Source organism: Hyaloscypha bicolor (assembly GCF_002865645.1).
Source record: "Hyaloscypha bicolor E unplaced genomic scaffold K444scaffold_17, whole genome shotgun sequence".
NCBI lineage: Eukaryota > Fungi > Ascomycota > Leotiomycetes > Helotiales > Hyaloscyphaceae > Hyaloscypha > Hyaloscypha bicolor.
In genome coordinates this window covers 2,071,815-2,087,233 of record NW_020194519.1, presented here as the reverse complement: position 1 = coordinate 2,087,233, position 15,419 = coordinate 2,071,815, and positions in this window count along the sequence as shown.

The following is a 15,419-nucleotide window of genomic DNA, read 5'->3' as shown; positions in this document are numbered from 1 at the left end:
CGAAAAAATAAATATAATATTAGAAGGTTTTCTAAGAATATTTATAAATTTTAACTAGAAAAACTAGGCAGATCTATTAGATCTAGCAAAATTCATATAAAGAAATAGCTTATTTCTATTAATAAAGCTATTTCTATTTAAAATAAATAGAAAGATTATAAAACCTTTCTAGTGAGTAAAACTATAAAACTATAAATTAGAATTAGTAAAAAATCCAATAAGAAGACTTTAAAAAATATATAATTAGCTAAAGGAAATATTAACCTATATATAAGATATATAAATAAAGTATTATAATATAAAATATAAGAAAATAGAATTTAAAGTTAGTAAACTAATAATACTTAATATAAAGAATATAAACTCAAACTAATTCTATAAGAAGCTAAAACTAAAAAAAGTAGAACTATTTAGGATAAATAAAAGAATTAGCTACTAAATATACTAGCTCAAATTATTAGAAAATTAGAAATACTATAATATCTTCTATATAAATCTTCTAATAAAATACTAGAAATCTATTCGGGATTTATAAAAGAATACTAATCTAGAAAAACCCGGAGCTAAACTTGTTTTAAATAACTAAAGAAAAGAAATTAAAAAATAGGAAATTAAGGCTATTATAAACTTCTAATATTAAATATAATAAAGGAAACTATATTACTTAGTATAATAAAAAGGCCAGATAATAGATTATAATAACTAGTATAAGACTAAAAACCTAAAGTATATATAAGAAATAATAATAGTATTTTATAAGAAATATTTTTTTAAGTTAAGGTCTAATATTGAGAATTAGTATATTTATACTTATAATTATAAATAAGTTTTAATAAAATAGGAATATTTATTCTTACTAAAAGCTAATTATAATAATATAAAGGTATTTATTCTAAAAAGACCCGAAAATACTAAAAATAAGAATTAATTAAAACTCGAAATTTTATAACTAAATATAAATAAGAAATCAAATAATAAAAAGAAAATAATATAAATCTTTACTTTTATTAATTATAGATTAAAGCTAAATAAAAAATAAAAAATAATATAAATCTTTATTTCTAAAATCTATAACTTATTATAAAGTACTATAATAAGAATTATTAATAAGTTTAATATTCCCTAAACCCGAATAATAAAAATAATAAAATAGTAACTAGGAAACTTTCCGAGAAAAAATAATAGCTTAAATAGGAAATAAGCTATCTTATATATAAGAGGAAATATAATAATTCTTATACTAAATAGTTTTAAAAAACAAACTATTTATATAATCTAATAACTTTATAATAATAGTTTATTTCTCTAGTATATTTAAAAAGCCGGAACTAAATATAGATTTTAAAAATAAAATAATAAGAAAAGCAGGTATTAAGGCCCTATAATAAGTAAATAGAAAGGTTATTATATAAAATCCGGATTTTAATAACCTAGATAATTATAGGTTTCTAATATATTTTATAAAGAAAAGAAAATTCGAGAGAAAGAAAAGCCTAGATATAATAGCTCTAATAATAAATATAGAGGCCATTTAATAAATCTATAACTAGTATCTAAAAAAAATACTATATTAGTTAGGAATAATTCAGAAAACAATTATAAAAGAATAACCCGAAATACTAAGATATAAAAAATAAAATAAATAATAATAAAAGAGAGAATAAGAAAAAGGAAAAGAAACTAATATTACTAAAGAGACTAGAGTCTAGCCCAAATAATAATTCGGGAAAAACTAGAGAAGTTTTAATACTAATAAAGAAAATAGAAATAAAAGGCCAGATTCTATAAATTCTCCCGAAATTAAAGAAAAGCCCGAGAACTAAACCCAAGCTAATAATATCTATACTAGTAATACTAATAAAAAATACTATCTATTTAGTAACTAAGATATTATTAAGAAAAAAAATAAAAAAAGCTAATATAAGTAAGCTAGAGAGAATTAAAAGAAGTAAAAAAGATTTAATACTAGCTTAATAAGTTATTACTAAACGAATCTTATAAATTAAATAAAAAAAAGAAAAAGAAGTAAATATTAAATAGTAATTTAGAACTTTCTAGGGCTAAGTATTAGAATAATATATTTAATAATAAAATAAATATTAATAACTAAGATAAAGTATAAGAGTTATAAATAAAGTTAATAGCTAAGATCCTATAATAAAATACTAATCTAGCCTTTAAATATAGAAAATATTTATAATAATAATTCTAAAAATATAATAATATATATAATTAGTTTATATTTAGAAATATTATATAACTAATATAATAAGATATAAAATCCTTATATTATAGAAATAATAATCTTATTAATCTAGTCTAATAATATATAAATTTAAATAAATAAAACTTTTTATAAGAAATCTTTATAAGTAACTAATATACTATAATAGGCCTAATAAAAAGACTAATAAAGCTAAGAAAAGTTATTACTAATATAAGTATCTTATATAAAGTCTTTATTTATAATATATATAATAAGATAAAATAGAAGATTATAAAAAAGACTAGAAAAGCCCTAGAAAAGCTCGGCTATAAGCCTTTTTTAAAGTAAAAAAAAGAATAAATAATATACCTAAAAGTATTTCTTTTATAATTAAATATAAAGTCCGAATTTATATATTAAAAATAGTAATAATATAGAAATAAAAACATTTACTTAGAAAATAATAAAATATTTAGTAATTATTTACTTATTATATTTATAAATTATAATAAATATAATATAAATATATACTAGTAAATAAATAAAGAAGTCTTAGTATAATTAATATAATTCTAATATAATTCTTAATATATAGTCTAAGAATTAAGACTATAGAACTAAGAAATCACATATTATAATATTATTAAAAAAGAAGTCTTTAAACTAATATATTCTTTCTAAATAACCTAATAAATATTCGGATTTATATTATTAATAAGCCTTTAAATTACTAGTAGTCTAGTACTAGATCTAGATAAAAATATACTAAATAGAATATATAAACCGGGAATAATAGAACTAATATAAGTAATAATGAATTTTTGAATTTATAATTAAGAAGAAAATATATTTAGAAAAGTAATAATAAATAGATTAAGATAATTATTTATTAATATTAATATTAATATAATTAGAACTAAAAGCCTATTAGATAATAATTAGATAGATAATAAGAAAGCCAAAGCAAATAATACCAAAATAAATAATGCCTTTATATTAGGTAAATTAGAAAATAGCTTATTAGATCTAGATAAATCTTAAGCCAAGCCCCGGAAAGTTCCGGGAATATTTATCCTAGTTTACGGAATCTCGCTTCTAGCTTTAACTAGTTAGAAATAAGAAAGAAGAAATCTTATAACCTTTTTAATTCTCTAGTAAGAAGCTTTTAAGAAACGGGTTTTAAGAATTTTTTAATAGAATATTAAGTTTCCTAGTCTTAAGTAATCGGGGAAAATAGAAAGTTAAAAATAAGAGTTTTGATTTATTTTACTAAGGAATTATATAGAAGTTATAAGAACTTAGGAAAGAAGAATAAAATTCTTTTCTTTTTATTTTCTTATTAGGATCCGGGAATATCTCGAGAAAAAGTAAGCTATAAAAAAAAATAGTATTATAGAATATTCAAGTATTCTAGTAAGTATATATATATATTTATAGTTTATATATAAGCCTATAAGGCTTTATACTTCCTATAACTTACTTGCTTCTTTAAGTTTTAGTTATAATATTACTTTAAATTACTTTTTAACTTATTATTTTTTTAGTAACTTATTATAATAAATATAAAATAATTTTATAAATTTCGTTTTTTATAAAATAGAAATAAATTTTTATTTATTTATTTATATAAGTATTTAAATTAAATTAAATAAAAAAATAAGAAATTATAAAATAGTATTAGTATATTTAAATAAGTAATTTAAAAGAATTATTTTATTTTATTTTATAATATAATTAATAAAAATATTAAGTTTTTAATTAATTTCGTTTTTAAAAATATATATAATTATAATAATAACAAAATATAATTATAATATTAAAAGTATTAAATTATAGCTTATAATATTTATTTAACTTAATTAATAATAAATAAAAGAATATTTTTAACTTTAAAAAATAATAAAATTAAGCTATAAAAATATAATAATAATAAAAAGAATACTATTATAATTTCCAGATATCTAGTATCTAAAATGCCTTATTAAATACTAGATACTTTCTAGATATATATAATATAGTTACCTTACTAGAGAAATATACTTGAAATATACTAGAGATATTTAGAAAGCTAAGCTCTTTTGGGACTAGTATACTATAAGATATATATACTTCTTTATAGCCTTCTATATTCTAGTTTTCCTTTTCTTAGCTTTAAATTATCTTTATAAGAAATCTTTTACTTTGCTTTCTAAATCCTAAATACTATATTTATAATAGTATTTAAAGCTTATTTCCTTTAATTCTATAAAGAATTTCAAATAAACTAATTTAGAACTATTAGTAATATAGGTATTATTAAAAAACACATTTTTTCCGGTTTTTTTACTCCCCTTACTTTCACACCCACACTTTACCCACCTTCAGAACTCACTTAATACACCTCAGCCCTTTGGCCCCAGGCTCTAGAACCTACTATAAGTAGAGCTAGAACAGGCTAAATGGCCCCCCCTGACCCCCCGGGCTCTAGCCCCCCTTCCATTGACTTTCAAGAGCTCGGAGAGCTTCCAGAGGGCCCTAGCAAACAGCTAGACCTACCCACTAGCTCCCCACTAGCTCGGTTTAGCCAGGGAGCTCAATTCGCATTCGATTTAGTTACAAATCCCATCTCTTCAGACGAACTCGCAGCCCCTTTTCCTCAGCCTAATTTAGCTAGTACGGCTCGACTAAGCCGCCTCTAGAACGGGCTAAAGCATGGCCCTAGCTTGAGTAATATTAATAGTAATATTAATAAGGAATACCAAAACCACGGAAACCACTACTAATATCAGAATCAAGCTTTAAATAAAGCTAAATTACTAATTCGTTAAGCCCGGGACTTAATAGTCAAAGCTATTACTATTACTCCGTTACATAACTAGTAATCTTGACTACTAGATTTAGTAGAAATCTTTAGAGAATATACTAAATTCGGCCATATCTACTATACTAGTACTTTACTAGCCTCCCAGGTAGCAAACCTCGAAAATACCACTAAACGGATCGAAATTTAGTTAAGAACTCAAGCTAAACTAGCTACTCAAGCTAAAACTACCCCCGAAAAGCCTACTTGGGCTAAAATCGCTACTCAAGAACTACAATCTCACTCGGAAAAGAACTAGACTATAGTATTATATACTAAGTCCAAAAATCAGGGAGGAAAAGGCCCTAGTATACTTACTAGTGGCAGTAGTACTCGTAATACTAATAAATCACTTAGTACTCGTAATACTAGTGGTTCTAGTACTCGTGACACTAGCTCGAAATCTATGGCCCTCTCTAGGAAAAGCACCTTCCTACTAGCTCATATGGAGTAGGCTAGCTCGTTCTCTGCTATTTCTACTCGTAATTCGCTTAATACTACTTTTTGCTCTAAGAGAATCAAGGGACTAGTAATCTCTATAGTCTCTCTTTCCTTAAAGGGTAATATTATAGTTAATACTACTCCCGAATTTAACTCTGACTTTCTAGTTTAAAATTAAGCTATTATAAAGGGAGTGCTTCCCTTAGTTATAAATATATAAAAAGGAGAACCTTAGTATAAAGTTATTATTTATGGTCTATCTATTTATAAGTTTAATATACCCGAAGGAATGAACTTAGTCCTAGAAGAAATCAAGACCTTTAATAAGGGACTAGAGCCTATTAGCTAGCCTTATTAGGCTATTTCTAAGAAGAAAAGAGACTCAGGCCTCTAGCGAGCCGGTTTAGTAGTAGTGGTATTCCCTACCGAGATTCAAGCTAATAGAGCTATTAAAAATAGACTCTTTATAGCCGGGATTTCTGCTAAAGTAGTAAAATACTATACTATTTCTAGTACTATATAGTATACTAAATATATAGGATACGGGTACTTAGATTCTATTTGTAAAAAGGAACCTAAATACTTACTATATAGTAAGGGTTATATAACTGAGAACTATTTTTGCTTTATTTATAAGAAGAAGGGCAAAAAATGCCCCTATATAATTACTAAATACTTTAATTACTTAAGTATTACTCACTTAGCTAGTTCTAAGCTATATAAGGTTTACTTAGTAATTAAAAAAGCTACTACTACTATGATTTCTATTATTACTATTAATGAGTAGCTATATTAAAGTACTATAAGTTAATATAAATCATAATAGCTTTACTACTAAAAACGTCTTATAAATAGCTATAGAACTAGATATTAAAGCCCTAGTAATCCAGGAACTATAAGTAATAGTAAGAGATAGTAATAATCGAAAATATTATTCTATTATATACTCTAGCTATTTCTAAATACTCCCGAATTACGGTACCCTGAGGCCTAGAACCCTATTTTATATAGCTCGCAAACTATAAGCTAGTCTAGCCTCAAACTTACTAAGTAATCCTAATTACTTAATTATAGACTTAAGTCTAGATATACTAAAAATATAGCTAATTAATTTCTATAATATAATTTACCCAGAAAACCCTAATAGTATATTAACTATATTAAGAGAGAGTATTTTACCTACTACTTTCTATAATAGCTCTCTATTACTAGGTAATTTTAATATATATTATCCTTAGTAGGATTCCCTTAAACCTTAAAGTAGTTATATAGTTTATTTAATTAGTTATATAGAGAACCATTCTCTAAGGCTATTAAATAAACCAGGGGAAGATACCTTCTATAGATCTAATATATCTATTCTTTCCGTATTAGACTTAAGTTTTACTACTAGTAAAATAGTAACTAAGATTAAAGACTAGTAAATATTACTAGACTTAGGTTCTAATTACTTTGGGGTTCTATTTACTATTAGTAAGTCGACTTATAGCTCTAGTTCTAATCCAGTTAGATTTAATACTAAGAAAGCGGACTGGGCTAAATTTATAAGCTACCTTATTAATAGCCTTAAGAATATGCTCTTTTTACTTACTAGTATACCTGGAAATCATAAACTAGACCTATTAGTAGAAGACTTTACTAATAGAATAGTAGAAGCAGCTAGTAATAGTATTTCAAAATCTACTACTAGTCTGTATTCTAAACCCTGGTAAAATAAGGACTTAAAGACCTTATATAAATTAATATTATACTATAGCCGTAAGTCTAAAGCTTTAGGATATACTCTCTATAAATAAGAACTCCAAAATGCAAAAAACGCCTATTTTAATACTATTAAGAGTACTAAGCTAGTATACTAGAATAAGTTCTTAGAGAATAAAGACTCCCAGTCGATTTTTAAAGCTATAAAATATACTAAAGATACTATATATTAACCTATTTCTAGTATCTTAGATAATAGTTCAAATAAGCTAAAATCGACTTTCCAAGAGAAGTATAATATCTTTAGAACTATACTTTTCCCACTCCCTCCTATTATAGTACCTATTAGTCTAATAGACTATAGGCCTAGCTTAAAGTGAGACTGGCCTATTTTATCTAAAATAGAGCTAGAACAAGCCTGTATTTCTAAGATAAAAGGGAAAACCCCTGGACTAGACTTAGTTACTCAAGAGATTATAGTTCATATTTATAGAGCTTCTCCAGATATCTTTTATAGGCTATATTTCTTATTTATTAATAAGGGATATTATCCTAAAGTCTGGAAATAAGCTACTGGCTTTATTCTAAAGAAATTAGGGAAACTAAACTATTTCCTACCTAAAGTATATCAAGTTATTTCCTTACTTAATTACTTAGGGAAGATTTCTGAGAGAATACTAGCTAGGCGACTTAGCTATTTAGCCGAGACTAGTAACTTACTATACTACTCCTAAATAGGAGATAGGCTCTATAAGTTAGCTATTAATACTGCTTTACTATTATAAAATAAAGTAGAATTAAATAAGTTCTATAAGCTAAAAACTAGTACTCTCTTCCTAAATATTAAAGGCGCCTTTAATTATATATTTAAGAATAGGCTATTATAGATTATAATTAGTTTACTACTACCTACTAGCCTTATTCTCTAGGTATTATTATTCCTAGATAACCAAGTATTACGACTAGCTTTTAATAATAGTATGAAAACATTTAGGTCTATACTTACTAGTATTTTATAAGGTAGCCCTATATCTTCTATATTATTTCTTATCTATATCCGAGACTTATTTAAGTCGGTAAATATTAAATTCAGATCTTATTTAGATAATATATCCCTTACTATTACTTCTAAAAGTCTTAAAAAGAATATAAAGACCCTAGAACGGGAAGTAAAGGATATAGTTAACTTAGGGAAAAAGAATACTATTAGCTTTAATATAGATAAAACAGAGCTTATTTATTTTAATAATTCCAAAAATAAGCCTAGTCTAAAACTACCTAATAGGGAACTAGTTTCCCCTAGTAAAGTAGTTAAATGGCTAGGGATCTATTTTAATAAAAATCTCAGATTTAAGAAATATATAGCCTATAGGGTATTTAAAGCAAAATAAGCCTTTTATAGGATATAAAGACTTATAAATATATTATATAGCTTATCTTCTTTTATAATTAGATAGCTATATTTAGCCTGTATTACTAGTATAATAGATTATGGTTCTATACTATAGTAGAAGACTAAAAGCAAAGCTCAAATTCGGCCTTTATAGGCGATTTAAAACCTAGCCCTAAGGAAAACCCTAGAAGTATTTAAAACTGCTTTTATTATTCCTATAGAGGTCGAATTAGCTTTAGTTCTACCTATTATAAGGCTAAATCATAGTTAATATTAATATACCTTCCATATTCTTAAACTAAGTCTAAAATACCCTATTAGACTAGAGTTCGAGAAGTTCTTCCAAAGATTTAGAGATTTAGAAGTAATAGAATCTGATATAGACTCTATTTATAGTCTAAATACTAATCTAAAGCGAGATTGCTTGGCTAAAAAGTCTCAAATAGAAACTATAGTGGATTCTATTAGTAATCTAGTAGACCCTAGAGATCTAGAGATTATAAGACACTTCTATTTTGCTCCCTGGGATAGAGAAGTACCTTATAAAATTACTATATTAAAAGAACTAAAGGAAGAGACTATTATATTATATAATTTCTACCTAAAGACTTTATATAATAGTAGCTCCATACTATCTATATATATAAATAGATCTCAAACTGAAAAAGGAATCGGAGTAGGCCTAGGGCTCGTGGTTTATAGTTATGAAACTCCTTATATTCCAGTCATAGCTAAATATAGAGAAAGCCAGAATATAGGAGCTAGTACTATAGTCTATAACAGAGAACTAGAAGGCGTAACTAGGGCTATTAAATATACTAGTAGTAAAGCAAAGAGAGGAGAGCTTTTTAATATCTATATAGATAACCAAGCTAGTTTACTGAGACTAAAAACTCCTTCTAATAAGCCCGGTTAAAGTTAATAGATTAGAGCTATATTAGCTACTAAGGTCCTTAAAGCTAAAGGAGCTAATATAGAACTAATCTGGGTTCCAGGGTATATGGACATAATAGGGAATAAAGAAGCAGATATACTAGCTAAGCTAGGTACTACTTCTCCTATATTAGAACCTGAATTAGTAAAAACCTCCTTTGCTTTCCTAGGGATTGAAATTAATAAAGTTAAGAAACTAGAGTATAGATTATTTTTAGAATCTTATACTAAACCGAAAACCCAGCTAGAATTATATAGTAATATATATCCGTAGAAAGTATCCAGAAAAATAAACCTACCTATAGGAATACTTAAGCCTATAGCTAGTGCCTTCTTCTAGCTAAAGCTAGGCCACGGATATTTAAAGTCCTATTTATATAGGCTAAAAATAGTATCTAATAATAAATATAAATGTGGCAAAACTGAGAATATAAAGCATCTCCTTCTATATTATATACTATATAGGGAGGAACGTTTTAGACTATTTAGTCTATTTAAAGGGAGCCTGGAAGCTAGTGCTTTTAACCTATAGTTACTATTATATACGGAAATTGGGATATTAAATATACTAGTATTCTTAAAAGAAACTAGTATATATATAAGAAAATGGTATATTGAGCGAAGCGTAGAAGTAGAGGAAGTGGAAATAGGGGAAGAAATAGGGGAGGAAATAGGGGAGGAAATAGGGGAGGAAATAGGAGAGGAAATAAGGGAGGAAATAGGGGAGGAAATAGGGGAGGAAATAGGAGAAGGGGAATAGAGGAAAAGGGGAATAGGAAATAAGAGAGGATTTGCGATTTATACTCATTTTCTTTATTTCCTAAAGTTTTTATTCTAGGGGTACGTTCCTAACTATTTATTACACCTATATTGGATTTTGGGCCTGTATATTAGCTACTGAGACACACGCTAGCTAGCTAGCCGTGCTATATAGTTCTAAACTAATAAAGTATATTAAAAGGAAAAAAAAAAAAGGAAAAAAAATATAAGTATTACTAAAATAATAGAATCTCAGAAATATAAGTAATAGATTTTAGAATAATAAAAGCAAAAAGCTTTAGAATTCTTAGAGAAATCAGGTATTTATATCTTTATAAATATATACTAGTAATATATTAGAAACTCTTTTTAAAAACCCGAAAATTAAAGAACTTTAAATAAAGGCTATTTTTTAACTAAGTTCTAGAGTAATAGGTACCTATAGGCTAGTAATCTAATTATTACTCTTAAGCCCTATTCTATAATCTTATAGGTCCTATATATATACTAGTAATAAGATTACTAGAGAGAATATAATAAAGAAAAAATATAATAAGTCGATTTTTTAGAGTATTATATAACTAGAAATTATATTAACTTTTATTAAAGCTTCTAGTAAAACTCTTACTAGTTTAAGTTATTTTATTAATAGCCTTTCCCGAACTAAATATCTTATTAGTATTTCTAGAAAATTTATAAATAAGTTTATAGAAAAAGAATTCTTTGCTTTTATTATAAAGCTTCTAAAGACTAATAACTATATTATTACTAGAGAGTTATATAAATAGGCCAAGAAATCTAATATTTTATTCTCAGATATTAATATTATTATAAAGAGCTACTAGGAAAATATCTAAAGAACTATTTTATATAAGAATACTTATAATTATAATAAAGCTATTCTCGAGAATATTAAGCTTTATAATACTAAGCTCGAGAATAATATTAAATATTATATAGTTATAGTAAATTAGCTTATAGTAGTTCTAACTACTTTTATTTTATTTATTCTAGCTATTTTAAATCTTTTTTAAAAGAATTCCGAACTATTTCTTACTTATTCCTATCTAGAATTCCTTATATCTTATATTTTCTTTAGAAATACTAGAGTTACTAAGCTTTTAGATCTAATTCTCTTTACTAGAGATTATATTATTTTTAATAACTAGCTAGTTCAGATTAAGAATAAGTTATAAGGAAATACTAATTTATATTTCTTAAAGAATTTCAAGATTATTTATATTTCTAGTAAACTTATTAATAATACTCTTATCCTAACTAATTCTTATATAAATAAAAATAGTCCGAATTAGTATTATTAGCTTTTAGAATTCTATTTTTATTTAAAAGAGCTATATTCTAACTCTAATAAGATATAGAATACTTATTATAAGTTTAGTAAGTTTTAAATATATTTTAGTTAAGTATTTTAGGAATTCTATATTTTTTTCTTATAACTATTTATAGAAAATAGTATTAGTTTTTAAGATATTAAATATAAATTAAATAAGAAACTTTTATTAAAGCTTTAGAAATTAGTATATATATATTATAATAATTCTTTTATTAATACTACTTGTTTTACTTAGTACTATACTACTAATAATTAGTAAATTAAGGCTATATATAAAAAGGCTAAAAAGTATAAGAAGGCAAGAATTATTCTAGTTAAGTTTATTTCTAGTATTATATTTCTATATATTTCTAAGAAAGAGCCCAAAAAGCCTATATTAATTATTCTTATTAAGTATATATTCTTTTATAAGTATAAATAATATTCTATAAAAACTAAGAATCTCTTAATTATTAAATACTTTAATTATAACAAGTTTAGCTATTATATTAGATATTATCTAGTTCTATATAATAAGAAAACCAAGATAGCTTTTTCTAGAATTAAGCCGGGCTTAGTTCTTATTTTACTAGAATATATTATTCTAATAAAGTATTTAGAGAATTCGAATTCTAATTCTAGTATAAAACCGGGAAACAAGTATTTTTAAAGAAAGTTTTTATTTTAGGGACTTATAATATGAATTTAGTAGAAATTAACTTAACTTATCTAATAAGAGGAAATACTTTTATAATATCCTATATTATTAGTATATATAAATTAGGAATTAAGTTTTTTTCTTTTATTAATACTAAAACTAATAGTTATACTTTTATTAATATAAAGCTTATTTAGCTTATAAAGTAATTCTTAGAAATAGAATTATAATCTCTTTTTTTATCTTATATTATATATAGTTTTAATAGAAAACTAGCTAAGTTTATTAAGAAATATATAGAAATTTTATTTCTAATTAATAAATAAAGTATTAATATATTTATAATTATTCTAAACTTTAGAAATTATAATATTATTTTTAATAAAAAATAGATAGTATATATTAATATTTTAGTTAATTATAAAAGATATAGGTTTATATAGCCAAAAAATAAGCCTAAATCTATATAATTCAATTATATTATTAGTATTTTATAGTAATAGCTAGAGAAGTAATCTAATAAGAAATATTAAAAAAATACTAATTAATAAGATTTTATTATAAGTTATTTCTAGAAATCTTTTATTCTAAAGTAATTTTTCTTTTTTTAAACTAATTAGAGAGAATTATATAAAACTATAAAAAAAAAGCTTCTATAGCCTAATTAAGATATAATATCCAAATAAAAGCTAAAGAAACAGGAAGAGGTCCTTAATAAAAAGCAAATATTAAATCTAGTTATTCTTATTTTTATAGTATTTAATTATATAGCTAAGAGAAAAGATAATATTATTAATTAAATCTTTATTTATAAGATTAATAAAGAGCTTAAAGCTCGGAAAAAAGAAGCTATCCCTGGTCTAAAGAATTAATAACCGGGAGAAATAGAGCTTTAGTAACTATAGAAAATATTACTTCCGGAATTTAAGAAATATATTTCTATTTTCTCTAAAAAGAAATCTAATACTTTTTTTTTCTATAGATTATATAATTATAAGATTTAGATTAAAGGCCTAAAGGAAACTAAAAATATTAGATATTAATTCCTCTAGTAATAATCTATTTAAAAGCTTCTAGAAATCAAGTATTTCTTAGAAAATAATCTAGCTAAGGGCTTTATTAAAACTAGTTAGGCTTCTTTTACTTTACTAGTTCTTTTTATAAAGAAAATAAATAAAGATTTATATTTCTATATTAATTTCTGCTATTTAAATAATATTACTTAAAAGAATTAATATTTCTTTCTATTTATTAATAAGACTTTAAGTTAATTATCTAAAGCTAAAATCTATACTAAATTAGATATTTACTAAGCTTTTTATTATATAATTATAAACCCGAACTCTTAGAAGCTAATAATATTCCGTATTTACTATAAAGTATATAAATATAATATTCTTTAGGAAAGCCTTATAAATAGCCTGGCTATATATTAATATTATATAAATAATATATTCTTTAAATATTTAGATAACTTTTATATAATATATTTTAATAATATTCTTATTTATTTAGAGAACCTAGTAAAATATAAATAATATAAATAAAAAGTACTAGATTACTTATATCTTACTAGCCTTTAAATAAATATTAAGAAGTCGGAATTTAAAATTATATATATAAAATACTTGAGCTTTATTATTTCTATATCTAGTATTAAAGTAAATTCTAATAAAGTTAAAATAATATATAACTAGTAATTTCTAAAGATAATTAAGGATATATAGTTCTTCCTTAGCTTCTATAACTTTTATAAATACTTTATTAAAAAGTATAAACAAATTATTAGACTTCTTATTTTATTTATAAAAAAGGGAATTTTCTTTAAATAATTTAAGTAATATTAAAAGGCTTTTATTTACCTAAAGAAAGCTATAATTTCTATTCTAATTTTATAATATTATAATCTAGATTTACTTATAATAATAGAAATAAATATATCTAAAGAAGTAGTTACTAGCCTATTCTTTTAATAAGACCTATAAATAGGCCTTTAATATCCTATAGCTTATTTTTCTAAAACTATATTTCTAATAAAGCTTAATTATAATATATATAATAAGGAAATACTTATTATAATACAAGTACTAGAGAAATAAAGAGCTAAACTAGAAGGCCTTTAGGATATTCTTTTTAAGGTTTATTCTAATTATTATATTTTAGAGTACTTTATAATTACTAAAAAGCTCTTTTCTTAATAAGCTAAATAGGCTAAACTCTTATTTTACTATTATTTTAGAAAATTAAATAAGTAAGTAAATACTTTATTATAAAAATAAGATAAAATAAATATTTAGAGCCAGATTAAGAAAAAGCTATAAACTCAAATGCTTTTTTCTAAAAATAAAATTAATCTAGAAATTATTTATAACTTATAGCTTATAATAATATTTTATAAAATCGGCTTACTTAATTCGGAATTCGGCCCTAAAAACCAAATATATACTAAAGACTTTCCGAAAAAGAATACTTTTATTAGAAATATAATTCTTTTAGAAAAAGATATTTTCTTAGAAGCTTTATTAGTAAACTCTATTATAGTAGTTTTTATAAAAGTACTATTAGAAGCTTCTGCCAAGTATAATAGTTTATAACTTATAAATAAGATTTTATAGGATAATTATATATTACTGGATCTAGAAAAGCTATATATAATAGCCTAGACCAAAAGTAATATCTGGATATTATAAGACGGCCTTCTTTTATATTATAAAAGACTTTATATTATAAAGAATAAAATAATTCCCGAACTACTTTTATAAACTATCCTAATTTATAAAGTATATAATAAATTTCTTTTTAGATATCCTAGATATATAAAGCTTTATTAGTTATTAAAGAAGTAATATTACTAGCTATTTATAAATAAGAATATTAATTAATACTATAGTAATTACTATATTTATAAGAGATTATATATATTTAGAAGTAAGAAGCCTAGTTTATTTTATTTCTTTCTAGTTCCTAATTACTTTTAGTAATATATTATTATAAATTTTAAGAGCTATCTAGAAAGTAAATTAGGCTATAATATAGTTACTATATTTATAAATTATTTATCTAAATATCTAATTATAATTTTAGTATGAGATATAATTATAGCCAAGTAACTAATACTTCTATTTTTATTTTATATAGTATACTAAATAAAGATTT